Source organism: Dendrobates tinctorius, unplaced genomic scaffold, assembly GCF_039654945.1.
Source record: "Dendrobates tinctorius isolate UK_male_01 unplaced genomic scaffold, ASM3965494v1 ptg000083l, whole genome shotgun sequence".
Taxonomy (NCBI): Eukaryota; Metazoa; Chordata; class Amphibia; order Anura; family Dendrobatidae; genus Dendrobates; species Dendrobates tinctorius.
The window spans coordinates 32,400,228-32,415,325 of NW_027361751.1; the positions used below are offsets into that span (position 1 = coordinate 32,400,228).

General features: G+C 40.8%; 1 protein-coding gene across 1 annotated transcript in view; it reads left to right on the forward strand.

The window, feature by feature from the left end:
* Positions 1-15,098, forward strand: part of LOC141097194 (3',5'-cyclic-AMP phosphodiesterase 4D-like) — an 895,493-nt gene that overhangs the window by 110,748 nt on the left and 769,647 nt on the right. The window lies entirely within an intron of this gene.

The window sequence follows — 15,098 nt, forward strand, 5'->3', positions numbered from 1 at the left end:
TAATACGGGTCATGTGTGGAAGCTGCATTTGCATAGCTGCCATCTTTGTAAGGTCACTGCACCTGCGCTGTGGCTTCAATCCATGTCAGTTGGGGGTCATGGAAAGGTCGCCATTAATTCCTATGGGAAAATTTTTGCTTCAAATGCGATTTTTTTAAAAACTACAAATCGGATCGACTCTTAAAATACGTAGCACATCTGTCCCCACCGAGGGCTTCGAAACGCCGCCTGAACAGGGTCTCTGCACCGAGCGGTTCAGGCCGCATTAATTGCAGAATACACGGAGAAGAAGTAGAATAATAATAAAATATAAGAAATCGGATTACAATATGTTGCTTGAACCTAGAGGTTCAAGCACCATAATGATGATAACAGGGATCCTATGGGTTATAACCACTAAATCAGTGCTATTAGTGACCTGATTAAAGTACTGCAGGAAACACTGGCTGATAATTCCATAATTGAGTTGAGCCTCAAAAGTAAATATTATTATCTGCTGAAAAAAACCCCATTAAATATAAAACAAAATGCACCCTTAAGGTGCAAAAACACGGCGGAAACGCTAAAAAAAAGCTTAAAAAACACTTCCCCATGCAATCCTATGGGATTCCGCAGTTGCTGTGTCAATGCCGTGGTTTTTACCGCTGCGGAATTGCATAGCGGTATAATCCACAGAATGGCCATTATTTCTGCGAAATTGCGTCGATTACGCCGCCATAGGATTGCACTGAAATGCTCACTTTACACATGTGGCTATGCCCACCATGCGTATAGTGAGTGTTTCATGTGCGGATGCCCTTGGTACCATATCCCTGTAAAAAATAGAATTAAAATAAAAAATCGGGATATACTCACCCTCTGATGGCCCCCCGGAGTCCTCCCACCTCTCCGCCACGCTGCCTGCATCTTCTGGTCCCAGGGATGCATTGCGCGAATCACCTGAGACGACGTCGCGGTCTCGCGAGCATGACGTCACAAAGATCTTTCGCACAAAGTATCCCTGGGAATGGAATGTACCGGGAGCGTCGCTAAGGACATCGGTGGCCGTCAGAAGGTGAGAATAACCATATTTTTTATTTTTATTATTTCATAGGCAGCATCAATAGTAAAAAGTTGGTCACTATGCTGGACAAGTGTGACCAACCTGTCAATCACTTTTGCAAGCGATGCTTCAAATCGCTTGGATAACGCAAGCATTCTGCAAGCTAAAAACGCTTGTAAAACGCTTGTGTTTTGCAGGAAAATGCATGCGAATTCCGCATGCATTTTACCCGCGGCAGTGAGTTGCAGAAATGCTGAAGACATTTCCGCAGCATTTATGCAACGTGGGCACTTAGCCTAAGGCCACTGTTCCTGCCAATTTAATTTTTCAGTAAAGCTCAGCCAGAAGTTGGGCTTCATAGTAGAACCGAAATTTCACTATATGTTGCATAATTATAGGATTGCAGTAATGAAAATGATTGCAGGTTCAAGTCCTCTAGGAGGGCTAAAAAATGAAATAAAAAAAATAAATATTTTGCATCATATCCAAAAAAAAGTCAGATCTATCAAAATAAAATATTATATTAACCCGGAAAAGAAAAAAATCTCTAAATAAATACAATAAAAAATTATCAAAATATCACATGTACCCCCAAAATTCATTAAAACTACAAGTCAGCAAGAAAAAAACAAATATGCAGCTCCATGATAGAAAATTAAAAAAAGATACAGGTCTCAGAAAATATTTTTTTCTTCTGCAAAGTTCTACATTTTTGTACCCACCAAAATATACAGTAAAAAAGTACAAGTTTGGTAATGCTGTGATTGTACTGATCTGGAGAATCAGCTTTCCAAATACTTTTCAATGAATTCTGTAAAAGCAAAAACCCAAAAAACAACGGCGAAATTTTGTGTTTTTAAACATTTCACCGAATTTGAAGTTTTTTCTACTGTTTTTCAATAAAATTAATGGTGTCATTCAACACTACAGCTCATCCTACTAAAAACAACTCTCGCCTGGCTATGTCAGCAGAGAAATAAAAAATGTACAGATATTAAGAAAAGTGAAGGAAAAAAAAGCATAACAATGAAAAATGTCCAAATCCTTAGAGCAGACCTGGGCAGACTATGGCCCGCGGGCCACATTCCGTCCTTTGGTTGTTCCCACCCCACGGACTGTGAGAGGTAAAGGACTGAAAGCTGAAAGCAGTGGTTATCATTCTGTGTGGGTGCAGGAGCTGTGGAGGATTATAATGTGGGGTACCTAATTTTGTGTTGGGGGGTGTTGCGATCATACTGTGGGGGTCTTATTTCTGTTTTGGGGCTGTAGTAGTCATATTATGTGAGAAGATCATCATACTGTGTGGGGGTGAACATAATGTATTGCGGACTGTGAGGGATCATACGGTGGGGTTTTCATTCTGTGGTTGTGGACTGTTGGGTGGATCACACTGTGTTAAAGGTGCTGTGGGTGCCGTTATTGTATTGTAGGGCTGCGGGGTTTATATTGTGAGGGTCATTTTTCTGTGTTTGAGGGCTATGGTGGATCATACTGAATGGGGGTACTTTAGAGCCTACGGTGCCATCATGCTAGTTGTCATACTATTTGGGGGCTGTAGAGGGTATCATAATGTGTTGGTGGGGCTGTGGGGTAACATACTGTGAGGGTCATCATTCTTAATATCTGTAGCTGTAAGGGGATCATACTGTATTGGTGTTATCATTCTGTGTGTGAGATCATACTTTTTTGGGGACTAGGGGACACCATATTATGTTGGGGGGCTGTTAGCATGATACCCCACCGTAGTATGATGCCTATGTGGGGAGCTGTGTGATCATTCATACATTGTTTATGCCATCATGCTGATATCATACTTTTTGGAAGATTTGTGGAAGCTCATATTGTGAATGTAATAACGTGCAGGTGCTGCGTATGTCACCACAGAACAGACAGACCAACAGTTAAAGGGAGTTTTATTTACAGGGATGTAAACTGGTAATATAACAGTGTGAGTATTGGAAAAGTGAAACAGGTTATCAGATAGGCAAACGGTATGAACAGTCATAAACGGTATCTCCTGGAAAGAACTTATCAGTCTGAAGGGGACTTGCTTGCAGGGTGGAGCAGATGAGGTAAACCCTTTCTTGTCCTTCTTGTTCTTCACCCCCTTACATGTGCATGGATGTGGGGGCCATCATGCTGGGTATTGGGGGTGGTTGAGTGTTCCAGTATACTGCTGAGTATCTGTGGGAACATTATACTGTGTGTGGGGGCTGAAGGGACAAGGGACAAGGGCTGAATAACAAGAACAGTATGATTTATTGCTTTTTATAAACTTTATAAAAAAATCAGTAAAATATATTATGGTATTTTGATTTGCTCAATAATAAGCAATACAATTATTATTAATATAAAATAATAATATGTTAATGTTAATATTGAGCAGAACTTTTTTTTCAACATATTGTTCCTCCCCTCTGTCAAGTCACTGTCTCTGAGGTGGCCCCTCGGAAAAATTAACTGTCCACCCCTGCCTTATAGAATATGCATTGTCAGGAACATACAATAATTCCCCCCCGGTACTAATTGTTATGTATTCTACATCTGCAAAGAAACTGCTAAATGTAACAGTTCATTTTATTGTTTATTGCTAGAGATGAACGGATAAGTCGAATTTCAAATTTGCTGTTCTTGGGGATTTTCCTGGGAAATTTAATTTGCAGAGAAGTTATTCTCCTTGAATTGAATTGAAAATTGATTAAAAAAGCATTGAAAATTTTTAATGAGCCGTGCAGTTTTGATGGTAGCAGACGGCATTTTATTGCAGACCTATGTAGAGCTTTAGGGTACCGTTACACTTAGCGATGCACCAGCGATCCCGACAACGATATGGATCGCTGGTGCATCGCTAAATGGTTGCTAGTGATCTGCCACACAGGCAGATCTCACCAGTGACATCGCTGGGGTTGGGGGTCGCTACTTACCTGTCAGACGCGGCGATCCTGACATCCTCCCGCCCGCGTCCACGCGTCGCTCGTCGGCGCCACAGGAAGCCCAGCAGGAAGCGCCCGATGAGAAATGATCCAGGCCGTTCTCGCGCGACCAGCGATAATCAGCGGGGGAGCCGGTCAGAGGTAAGCATCACATGTGGCGATATCGCTAACAATATCACTGCTACGTCACAAAATCGGTGACTTTACAGCGATATTGCTAGCGATATTGCTATGTGTAACGGGGGCTTTACTCTCCGATGCCATGTGCCTTTCACAAATAAAACTTTGGGCAAATTGGAAGCTGCAATGTTTAACCAGCACTGAGCCTAAAGCCCTTGTTACACACTGCGATATCGCTAGCAATATCGCTGTAAAGTCACCAATTTTGTGATGTAGCAGCGATATTGCTAGCGATATCACCACATGTGATGCTTACCTCCGACTGGCTCCCCCGCTGATTATCTCTGGTCGCGCGAGAACGGCCTGGATCATTTCTCGTCGGGCGCTTCCTGTGGTGCCGACGAGCGACGCGTGGACGCGGGCAGGAGGATGTCAGGATCGCCGCGTCTGACAGGTAAGTAGTGACCCCCGACCACTGCTATGTCGCTGGTGAAATCTGCCTGTGTGGCAGCTCACTAGCGACTACTTAGCGATGCACCAGCGATCCATATCGTTGTCGGGATCGCTGGTGCATCGCTATGTGTAACGGTACCCTAACACAATTCTAATAAGAAGAAAAGTCAATGTTGACATAGCTGTACATTAAGAAGTTGAGGTTGTAATATGTATAGAGAGCAGCAGATAGAAACAAGGAGAGATAATACATTCGGTGAGTTTATGACTGTTTATGGATATGAAATGTATATACAGTTTTTAATTATAGTAGACAGTATATTAATCCTTTTAACACACTGTTATTGATAACAATAAATCTGATAATAGTCAACTCCGATGTCACAGATCTACTTAAGGGGAATCTGTCAGTAGAATAAACCCTCCTAAGCCATCTACATGGGCATGTAGGTCATAGAAAGTTGAATACAGTGATACCTGGATATCAGTGATCTGACATCTTGCTCCACAGGAATTAACTTTTTATATGTAAATTAGCTACTAAGATCTCTAAGCTGGACATAGATCTCCCTGAGAGCCTACCTCCAAAGCTTATTATAAATGAAAGTGAGCATTACTAGTGTGAGACATGCAGATCAGGAAAGCAGAGAACAGCTGCAGACTGGGGTGGCTGCAGTCTGCAATTTTTAGGCTGGGTAGGGCCAATATCCATAGCCCCTTCTCAGCCTGACAATACCAGCCCCCAGCTGTCTGCTTTAACTTGATTGGTTGTCAACATTTGGGGGTCCCCATGCCATTTTTTAATGATTTATTTAAATAATTAAAAAAAAACGCATGGGTCCCCTCTATTATTGATAACCAGCCATGATAAGGCTGACAGCTGAGGGCTGCAGCCTGCAGCTGTTGGCTTTGCCTGAACTGGTAATCAAAAATATAAGAGATCCCACGTAATTTTTTCTTAAATTTATTTATTTATAACACAGGCACCAGCTGATGTAGACTCTCATCAGCCAATGCCTGTAACTGGCAGTAACCTTTTTACCACTGGTCACAGCTGCTGGCTCACATGTTGACACTGGACAGCATGGAAAGCGCAGCTCTCTCACCTGTGGTAACTATCTTATCGCTTATTAGAGCCTTTGTTTGCTGCACGTTCACGCAGATGAAAGCATGGCAACCACAAGGAATGTTAGTGACCCCCATTTATCTGAATGGGGTCCATGTTCGGGTTTGAGTTTGGGTACTGTTCTGGTATCAAAACCAAACTTTTTTAAATGATCGGCAGAACCCTCCAGACCTGAACAGCCATAGGTTCGCCCATCACTAGTCAAGAAGGCTACATACTGTATATTATACTGTATTGAGTTTGTGTAGTGAAATCTGGTGATATCCTCTTTGAATAATATGATTTGTGCAGCCTTGAAATGTTATTTGGCCATGGAACTCCATGGTTGAATTTTAATATTCTGAGAATTTACAGTACAGGAAGGACATTATCCCATATATCTAGAATCTGGTAGTACGCACACAATATATATTCAACACACAGATTGCATTTGTTTGTTTTTTTCTGTTTTTGATTTTGTAGAAAATTGTAAACCGTGTTTGCAAGTCATATATTTCATTGTCAGGCACTGAAGCACTTTATCAGTGAGGTTACAAATTCTATGCAGAGAAGAGATGGGATCTGATGCTTGGCAGCACACCAGAGAGAATTTATTACACATTTTCTCTTTGAAATGAGCATTTTTTTCTTCTCGCTCTGTAGACGCATCAAGGAAAGACCCTGTAGGCTAAACTGCAGCAACCGCCGGACCATCTTGTACATCACTCTCAACTCATTTGCCAGGGCAAGCTGCCAGCTTGGAAGGCCGGCTCTGCAATGCTTAATAAGCAGAAGAGCGAAAAAATCTCCAGTGGACCTGAAGCTCTGTTACACTGGGAGCAGTCTATTGACCAAAGTTGGTCATGGCTTCATGAAAGACATGATGCGAGGTGATGAATGCAGAGGATAAAGACTTTAAAGTGTGCACAGGATTGGATGATGTGTATTTCATGGGGTCTGGCATTTTAGGACTGTGATGTTACATGTTTGGCATGTTTTGTGCTTTGTGGATTGAATAAACGGGCTTCATCTAGATAAGGGATGTCAAACTCAAATACACAGTGAGACAAAATTAAAAATTTGGACAAAGTTGAGATTTATTAAAAAAAAAAGTCTACAATTGAGGAAGTTTTTCCTTATCATCAAATATATATGGGAACAAACTTAAATTTTGCATAAACATTAACTATGGAACAAGAAAAGCTTAAAGGGAATCTGTGACAAGGTTACAAGGTTTTGCTAAGTTAGAATAATACAGGGGCAGAGACCCTGATAACAGCTATGTATCACTCACCGCTTGATGTTATTTTGAGAAAATCAGAGTCAAGTTGGTATTAATAGGTACGTGGATGAAACAGCACAGATAATGAGGAGACAGTGGTACTTAAACCAACAGCTAATTATTCAATTAACACAATGAAATAGGGAGCCTCCGGCACAATATCAGGGGATAGCTCAAACGGTGAAAATGAAGCTACGTTACAAGAATACAGTAATTCAGATGAACAGAATATTGACACACTATCATTCTACTATTACCAATAAATAATTGTAATCGTCAGTGATGTCTTAGTCGTAATAACACAATTTAAAGAGTGTCACTGTCACTGCTGGGCCCGTCACCATCACCACTCTGTAGGCACCACAAAATGTCACACATGCCCTAATAGGAGTCGACGATGATACATGCTAGGCTGCAAGTCCAAGATTGGTGAGTATTGGCAGTGGATTATTCAGGATACTCTCCAAGCATGTGACAACAGAGCTTCTTTATTCAGGAACAATCAGGAACAATATATGATAAGCTTAATAGATCAGGAATAAATCATTTGTTTGTCTCTATCTTTGCAGCATCTACAGCAGGCTGCTTCTCTCATACACAGACACAGGAATACAGGAAATACAGTCACATGCTCTCCCTGTGTGAGCCTCTTGGAGTTTTTTTTAACTTTATAAACAGCATTCAAATCTAGCAACTAAACACTCATAGACAGGAATGGAGTTGTTGCACCAAACATATTCCAACAGAGAGTTTCTCACACTCACCACTATGTCCGCCTTTGTTCCTTGAAGCTTGGCAGAGTCCCCACTTTGTATCGTACATTTTCACTGGAAGTGACAGCTCGCACAAATGTTTCTCCTTTACGGCCTAGTCGTCTCTGTCTCTGCTCTGAATCTGCTAGCTCGGCTCAACTCTCTCGGTTATGATCTCTCCCGGCTCCTTTACTCGGATCTGGTCTGTCGAATCGAATTGAATCGTTTACTCAAATCTGGTCTCTCAGCTCCTTTACTCAGATCTGGTCTCTCTACTCTTTTACTCAGATCTGGTCTCTCTACTCCGTTAATCAGATCTAGTCTCTCGACTCCTTTACTCAGATCTGGCCTCTCAATTCCTTTGCTCCGATCTGGTCTCTCGGCTCCGTTACTTAGGATCTGGTTTCTCGGCTCCTTTACATAGATCTGGTGTCTCGTAATGGTGGCTATAAGCCAGCTCACTGTACCGCACCTCCATCCTGCTACAAGTTCAGGTGCCAACTCCTCCCCTTAACTGCCCTCCTGGGCCTGTTATAATTACCAAATGTGCCACAGCTATCACCTGACCTTTTATCTCCTCCATTCCGCGAGGGAGCATACACTTTACCTTTAAGTTCCTACTAATGGAATTCTTTCTGCTTTTACTTTCTCATCTTTGACCAGCAGATGGCGGTGTGTGCTTGCAGCCACTTTGTTAGGCATTATCTGTGTGCGTCTTCTCTTTTGTCTACCTCTTTATAATGGTAGGGAGTGAACAAAAACAAAAAGATCTCAATACAAAGGGAAAGGATAACAATGTACAAAAAAACAAAACAAAATGGAGAATACATGAAAGCCCCACTACAAATGCTCCCTCTCTTACAGGTCAGTAAAACTTAGCTTTTTTATTCTACATTAAAATACATTGTTCTACATTAAAATAATTTTTTTATAGGGTAATTAATTAAAATGACAAACCTATTTTACTTAAACAGAGTAGATGATTCGATATACGTGTGTAATCCATACAAATCAAGAAGATTTAGAAAGTTGTACAACTTTGCATATAAGAATCAAGTAAACAATAAAATAAATTCTGTGCCAAAGTTTACGTAGGCTTTATAGTCAATATCCTTCACTTAACAACTATCTATTTAATAGGTTTGTGTTTTATTTGAAAAAATTCTATGCAGATTAATTTCTTAATATTTCTTTATTTTGGTCATGGTCCTGTGTTTCTGATCCAGGTCTCCGAATCACCTGCATAGACTTAGAATTCAGTAATAAAGAGGGAGATTACTGCATACAGTCATGGCCAAAAGTATTGACACCCCTGCAATTCTGTCAGATAATACTCAGTTTCTTCCTGAAAATGATTGCAAACACAAATTCTTTGGTATTATTATCTTCATTTAATTTGTCTTAAATGAAAAAACACAAAAAGAATTGTCCTAAAGCCAAATTGGATATAATTCCACACCAAACATAACAAAGAGTGTGGACAAAAGTATTGGCACTGTTCGAAAAATCATGTGATGCTTCTCTAGTTTGTGTAATTAACAGCACCTATAACTTACCTGTGGCACCTAACAGGTGTTGGCAATAACTAAATCACACTTGCAGCCAGTTGACATGGATTAAAGTTGACTCAACCTCTGTCTTGTGTCCTTGTGTGTACCACATTGAGCATGGAGAAAAGAAAGAAGACCAAAGAACTGTGTGAGGACTTGAGAAACCAAATTGTGAGGAAGCATGAGCAATCTCAAGGCTACAAGTCCATCTTCAAAGACCTGAATGTTCCTGTGTCTACCGTGCGCAGTGTCATCAAGAAGTTTAAAGCCCATGGCACTGTGGCTAACCTCCCTAGATATGGCCGGAAAAGAAAAATTGACAAGAGATTTCAACGCAAGTTTGTGCGGATGTTGGATAAAGAACCTCCACTAACATCCAAACAAGTTCAAGCTGCCCTGCAGTCCAAGGGTACAACGGTGTCAACCCGTACTATCCGTCGGCGTCTGAATGAAAAGGGACTGTATGGTAGGAGACCCAGGAAGACTCCACTTCTTACCCCGAGACATAAAAAAGCCAGGCTGGAGTTTGCCAAAACTTACCTGAAGAAGCCTAAAACATTTTGGAAGAATGGTCTTTGGTCAGATGAGACAAAAGTAGAGCTTTTAGGGCAAAAGCATCAACATAGAGTTTACAGGAGAAAAAAGAGGCATTCAAAAAAAAGTACATGGTCCCTACAGTCAAACATGGTGGAGGTTCCCTGATGTTTTGGGGTTGCTTTGCTGCCTCTGGCACTGGACTGCTTGACCGTGTGCATGGCATTATGAAGTCAGAAGACTACCAACAAATTTTGCAGCATAATTTAGGGCCCAGTGTGAGAAAGCTGGGTCTACCTCAGAGGTCATGGGTCTTCCAGCAGGACAATAACCCAAAACACACTTCAAAAAGCACTAGAAAATGGTTTGAGAGAAAGCACTGGAGACTTCTAAGGTGGCCAGCAATGAGTCCAGACCTGAATCCCATAGAACACCTGTGGAGAGATCTAAAAATGGCAGTTTGGAGAAGGCACCCTTCAAATATCAGGGACCTGGAGTAGTTTGCCAAAGAAGAATGGTCTAAAATTCCAGCAGAGCATTGTAAGAAACTCATTGATGGTTACCGGAAGCAGTTGGTCGCAGTTATTTTGGCTAAAGGTTGTGCAACCAAGTATTAGGCTGAGGGTGCCAATACTTTTGTCCGGCCCATTTTTGGAGTTTTGTGTGAAATGATCAATGTTTTGCTTTTTGCTTCATTCTCTTTTGCATTTTTTTATTTAAGACAAATTAAATGAAGATAATAATACCAAAGAATTTGTGTTTGCAATCATTTTCAGGAAGAAACTGAATATTATCTGACAGAATTGCAGGGGTGTCAATACTTTTGGCCATGACTGTATGATTTCTACATTGAACTTAATAAGAAAATAGTATACAGTAAGCTCCTCTAAGTGGCATCGACAGGCAGCTAGAACATTTAATTCTATGTCTACACAATGGGATTTAGATCTATTAAAGAGTGAGTCAAGAGAGAATGTGGGATAGAAAAGTGACTTGGAGTTTAAAGGTTGAAATGTACTTTTGTCCTGGTTCGGGGGCCTGAATTAAAACAGATTATTATATTATTATTAGTGTGTGATGCTTTAAATGCGAAATTAACTTTAAATCTTCGTGGAAAAAGCTTGATCACAAAAGCCAAACTCTGTTGTCTACTTTAATTTATCGCATCAGACAATGACTATCGATTATTGATCCATTATTGTTCCACAGTTGAGGTTGGTCGTGATCTCATGCTCTTAATATTCCAGCACTGGTTCTCCGAAAACCTTCAAGGTTCTCCCATGTCACACAGCTCAGATATCAGGAATCATTGTCAAAATAGAAATATTTGGATTTTGAGGTGTTTGTTAACCCTCCGTCAGGCGCAATATAGATTCTCCTCAGTTCATGCGCAATGTGCCTGACAAGCACAGGTCAGAAAACCACCTATAGTAGCTACATATTTCAATTTCAGGACTATAGAAGTAGTCAGTGACCTTCATAGGAATGTATTAAAAGAGATTACACCAAATCAGTTGCAAAAAAACCCATTTATTAACCATAAACTTATTAAAACTAAAAGTACCACTTTTCGGTAGTACCGCCAAATAGGCTCCAGTTATCTTTACTTAACTATTGCTTAAATATAAAATTATGGAAAAAAACTTAAATGATATTGCACTTAGATGTTACTTAATTATTTTCTACTCATCTTCAGTGGTTTCAATTGCAGCAGAAGCAGCACAGGTACACTTAGAAAAGCAAGGCTGGCAGACGAAAGTTGCATGGGAAAGGCAGATTGATTCTTTACATATTTTGCAGTCATATTTAGAAAGCCTTCTGAAACCAGATACAAATGAGCAGGTAGTACAACTGCGTCTTTTAGAAGGTGGTAGAGTCGGTGTTTGTTCTGGAACGTCCTTGGGACGATATCTCTTCAACCGGTGTTGCAGGGCAAGGGGCATTCCAACCGTCTTTGTACTTCTTAGGCTTAGCTCTCCACTCACCAGTTCATTAGCCAATTGTTTTAGGTACATTCTTCTGCGCATTTGTTTAAGTTCATTACCGAGGTAAATTACTTGTGAGTTGATGCCACCCACATTCAGCATTGTAAAGAAGATTACCATCGGCCAGCGTTTGGTATTTCGACTTACATTGAAATTGCCACACATTTGGTCAGCAGTGTCAACGCCGCTTTTGGTCAAATTATAAAAAGTTATGATTTCTGGTTTCCTTAGCTCCCCAGACTCTGGATCAATGGTGTAATCATTATGTAATGAAGAGACCAAAATCACATTTTTCCTCTCGCGTGGGATGTAAGAAACTAAAATCTTTCCATTACTGAACCCAAACATAGTGCTATACTGTTGTTTGCCTTTTGTATATAGAAAATCTGGCGGCAACTGCCTTTTGTTTTTTCTAACAGTTCCCACATATGACAGCTTTTTCGTTTTTAAAAAATCAATCAGATCAAAGTCAGTAAACCAGTTGTCAGCAGTGATATTTCGACCAGATCCAAACATTGGCTCAGCAATTCTCTTTACCACATCACTAGGCTTGTTGCTCACATTGAAAGGACCTGGTGGCTGTCTTCCACAATAAACTTCCATGTTCATAGTGTACATCATCCTTGCATCAACCATGGCAAAAATTTTAATTCCATATTTGTTTGGCTTTGATGGTATATATTGCCGAAAACCACATCTTCCACGGAAACCTGGAAGCATCTCATCAATAGTGAGGTTTTGCCCCGGGCAATAGCTTTTTTGACAATTCATAATAAATTGTTGAAATATGTCCCGAATTGGTGCAAGCCGGTCATAACCTTTTCGTTCTGTCCGGGTACTTCGATCATCGAAACGGAGGCAACGGATCAGGACTTTGAATCGTTTCAGATTCATCACAAGGCTGAATTTTTCGATGCCATCACCGTCTGTCCCCCACAGCTCCTCCAAACTTTGCCTATTTGCTCTGAAAGCACCAGCTAGGTATAACAAGCCAATAAATGCCTTGAGTTCAATCACATCAGTGTTTTTGATGTCCCTCTCTCTGGAGAATTGCTCTTTGATTGTGTCAATATACTGGTTAGTGAACCGAACAATAGTTTCCAACATGCTATCTGTAATTAGATTACTCCAACATTCCACTGCAGTTTTAGCTTTTCTAGCACTTCCAATAACTCCAGGAAGGTGTGTAATAATATTGTGGGATTCTCTGCGCTGTTTGTTCTTGGGTGCCTTTTTGTTCCACTTTGTATTTTTATCTTTGCCCAAATAATAAGCTAGATCTGTGTCTGTTTCCTCTGTATCAGTGTCATCACCATCCTGCTCTGTTCCAGAATCAGTGTTACATTCTGCTACCTCATCTTCAGATGAAATGTCACTAGATTCTTCTAAATCCTCAGTTACTGCTGGTTCTTCCTCATCATCTTCTAACAAAAAATCTTCATTTCTTCTAAATGAAGGGGTTTAGATGAATCATACTGTTTTCTGGCCATTGCAGCAGAAAATCTGAAGCAAGAGAGAAAGAGTATGTGTTAGGGCGCAATGTGCCTTAGAAGCCACCCTCCTTTTGTCTAAGAAAACAGTACTTATGTACACTAACTTAGCATTAATCCTTCATAAAACAAGCTAAATACACAATCGTGATGAATAAAAAAAGAAAATACTAACCTTTCAATTTGTGTTGAAATCAGGCGCAATGTGCCTGAGAAGCCAAAGTGTTGATATCTGCTCACTAGAGGGTCTGCTGAGTCACTGTGATATCAGGTTTCACAGAGCCTGTAGAGTCAGGAGATAACTAGGAGGGGTGGGGTTTTCTGATAAGTGGGCAAGGAGAGAGAAGTGAAACTAATTACTGTGTGCCTGTCAGATCTATTGCGCCTGATGGAGGGTTAAGGAAGGGCTACAGATTACAATAATAGCAGCTGGTTGGGTGCAGATAGATATGTTATGAAATGAGACAAAAATATGCTCAACACCCACACCCCACCCCGACATTGTCTACTAAAATGTTTATTCCTTTCTGGTGTAGTTTATTGTTTTCATAGTACAGAGAGGAACAGCTAAAAAAGTTCTTCAAAACTTTTAAACTGTGTTCAACTTATTACGGTTTTTTTTGTTCGTATCTAAATGGTTTGACTAGTGGAGAATGTAAAAAAAAAATTCTACATAAATGCATTTTGAAGATCAAAATTTGCAAGTCAAACTACATAATGCCATTGTAATTATTTAATGCCAATGCTTTATTTGTTTATCTTTTAAATATAATATTCGGATTTAAGGTTAACATTTCTCCTTGTGGAGATTGACATGCTTGGCATGCGAGTATTATGAGGTTTTTAAGCTTTCAAGGCTTATAAGCCTCCTTACACTGGCATGCCAGGCATGTCACTCTCCACAAAGAGAAACGTTACCCCTCAGCCCTCAACACCCTGAAGCACTGCAAATTGAGATTCTGGTCTGGCTTTTATCCTAAGTCATATGACAAGGCTCGTTAAAGGTCAATATTGACATTTAGGATTTCTACTTCCTATAGGTGGCTCTAGAGTCCAAGTCCTCTTTCTCTCATTTTGGATTTACATGTGCTTGATCAGCAGGTGCGCGTAAATTTTACTGTACTCACAGGGAGAAAATTATAGAATCTACAGCAATAAAAGTTCTAATAGGACTGCCCAAGCTCTATTTCAGGATACCATTAGTATTGTACTAAAAAAATCACCTGACAGATCCCCATATTACAACAGGACTTTTGTGCATTGAGTTGATGGGGCTATTCTTAATAAAGATAAGCCAAGGAAATCAAATTAAGCTTTTTACAACAAATGGAGAGGTGGTGGGAGTGATGGATTAGTGATCCGGAGTCTATCTGGTAGAAGTGTGAACTCTTTCCATGTAGATAGTCATAAATCCAGGTGTTAAATTGAGTCCCATTATCTTAAGGTACTGTCACACTAAGCGATATCGCTAGCAATATCGCTATAACTTGTGACGTTATAGCGATATTGCTAGCGACATCGCTGTGTCTGATACTTACCTATGACCCGCTCCCCCGCTGGTTATCGCTGATCGCGCGAGAACGTCCAGGACTGGTTCTTGTCGTCAGCTTCCTGCGGCGCTTCCTGTGGAGAGACGAGCGACGCGTGGAGCCGGGCGGGAGGACGCAGGATCGCCTAGTGTGACAGATAAGTAGCGACCCCTGTCCCCAGCGATGTCGCTGGTGAGATCTGCCTGTGTGGCAGCTCACTAGCGACCACTTAGCGATGTACCAGTGATCCTGACCGCGTCATATCGCTGGTCGGGATCGCTGGTACATCGCTAAGTGTGACAGTACCTTTACAGTTCAACATC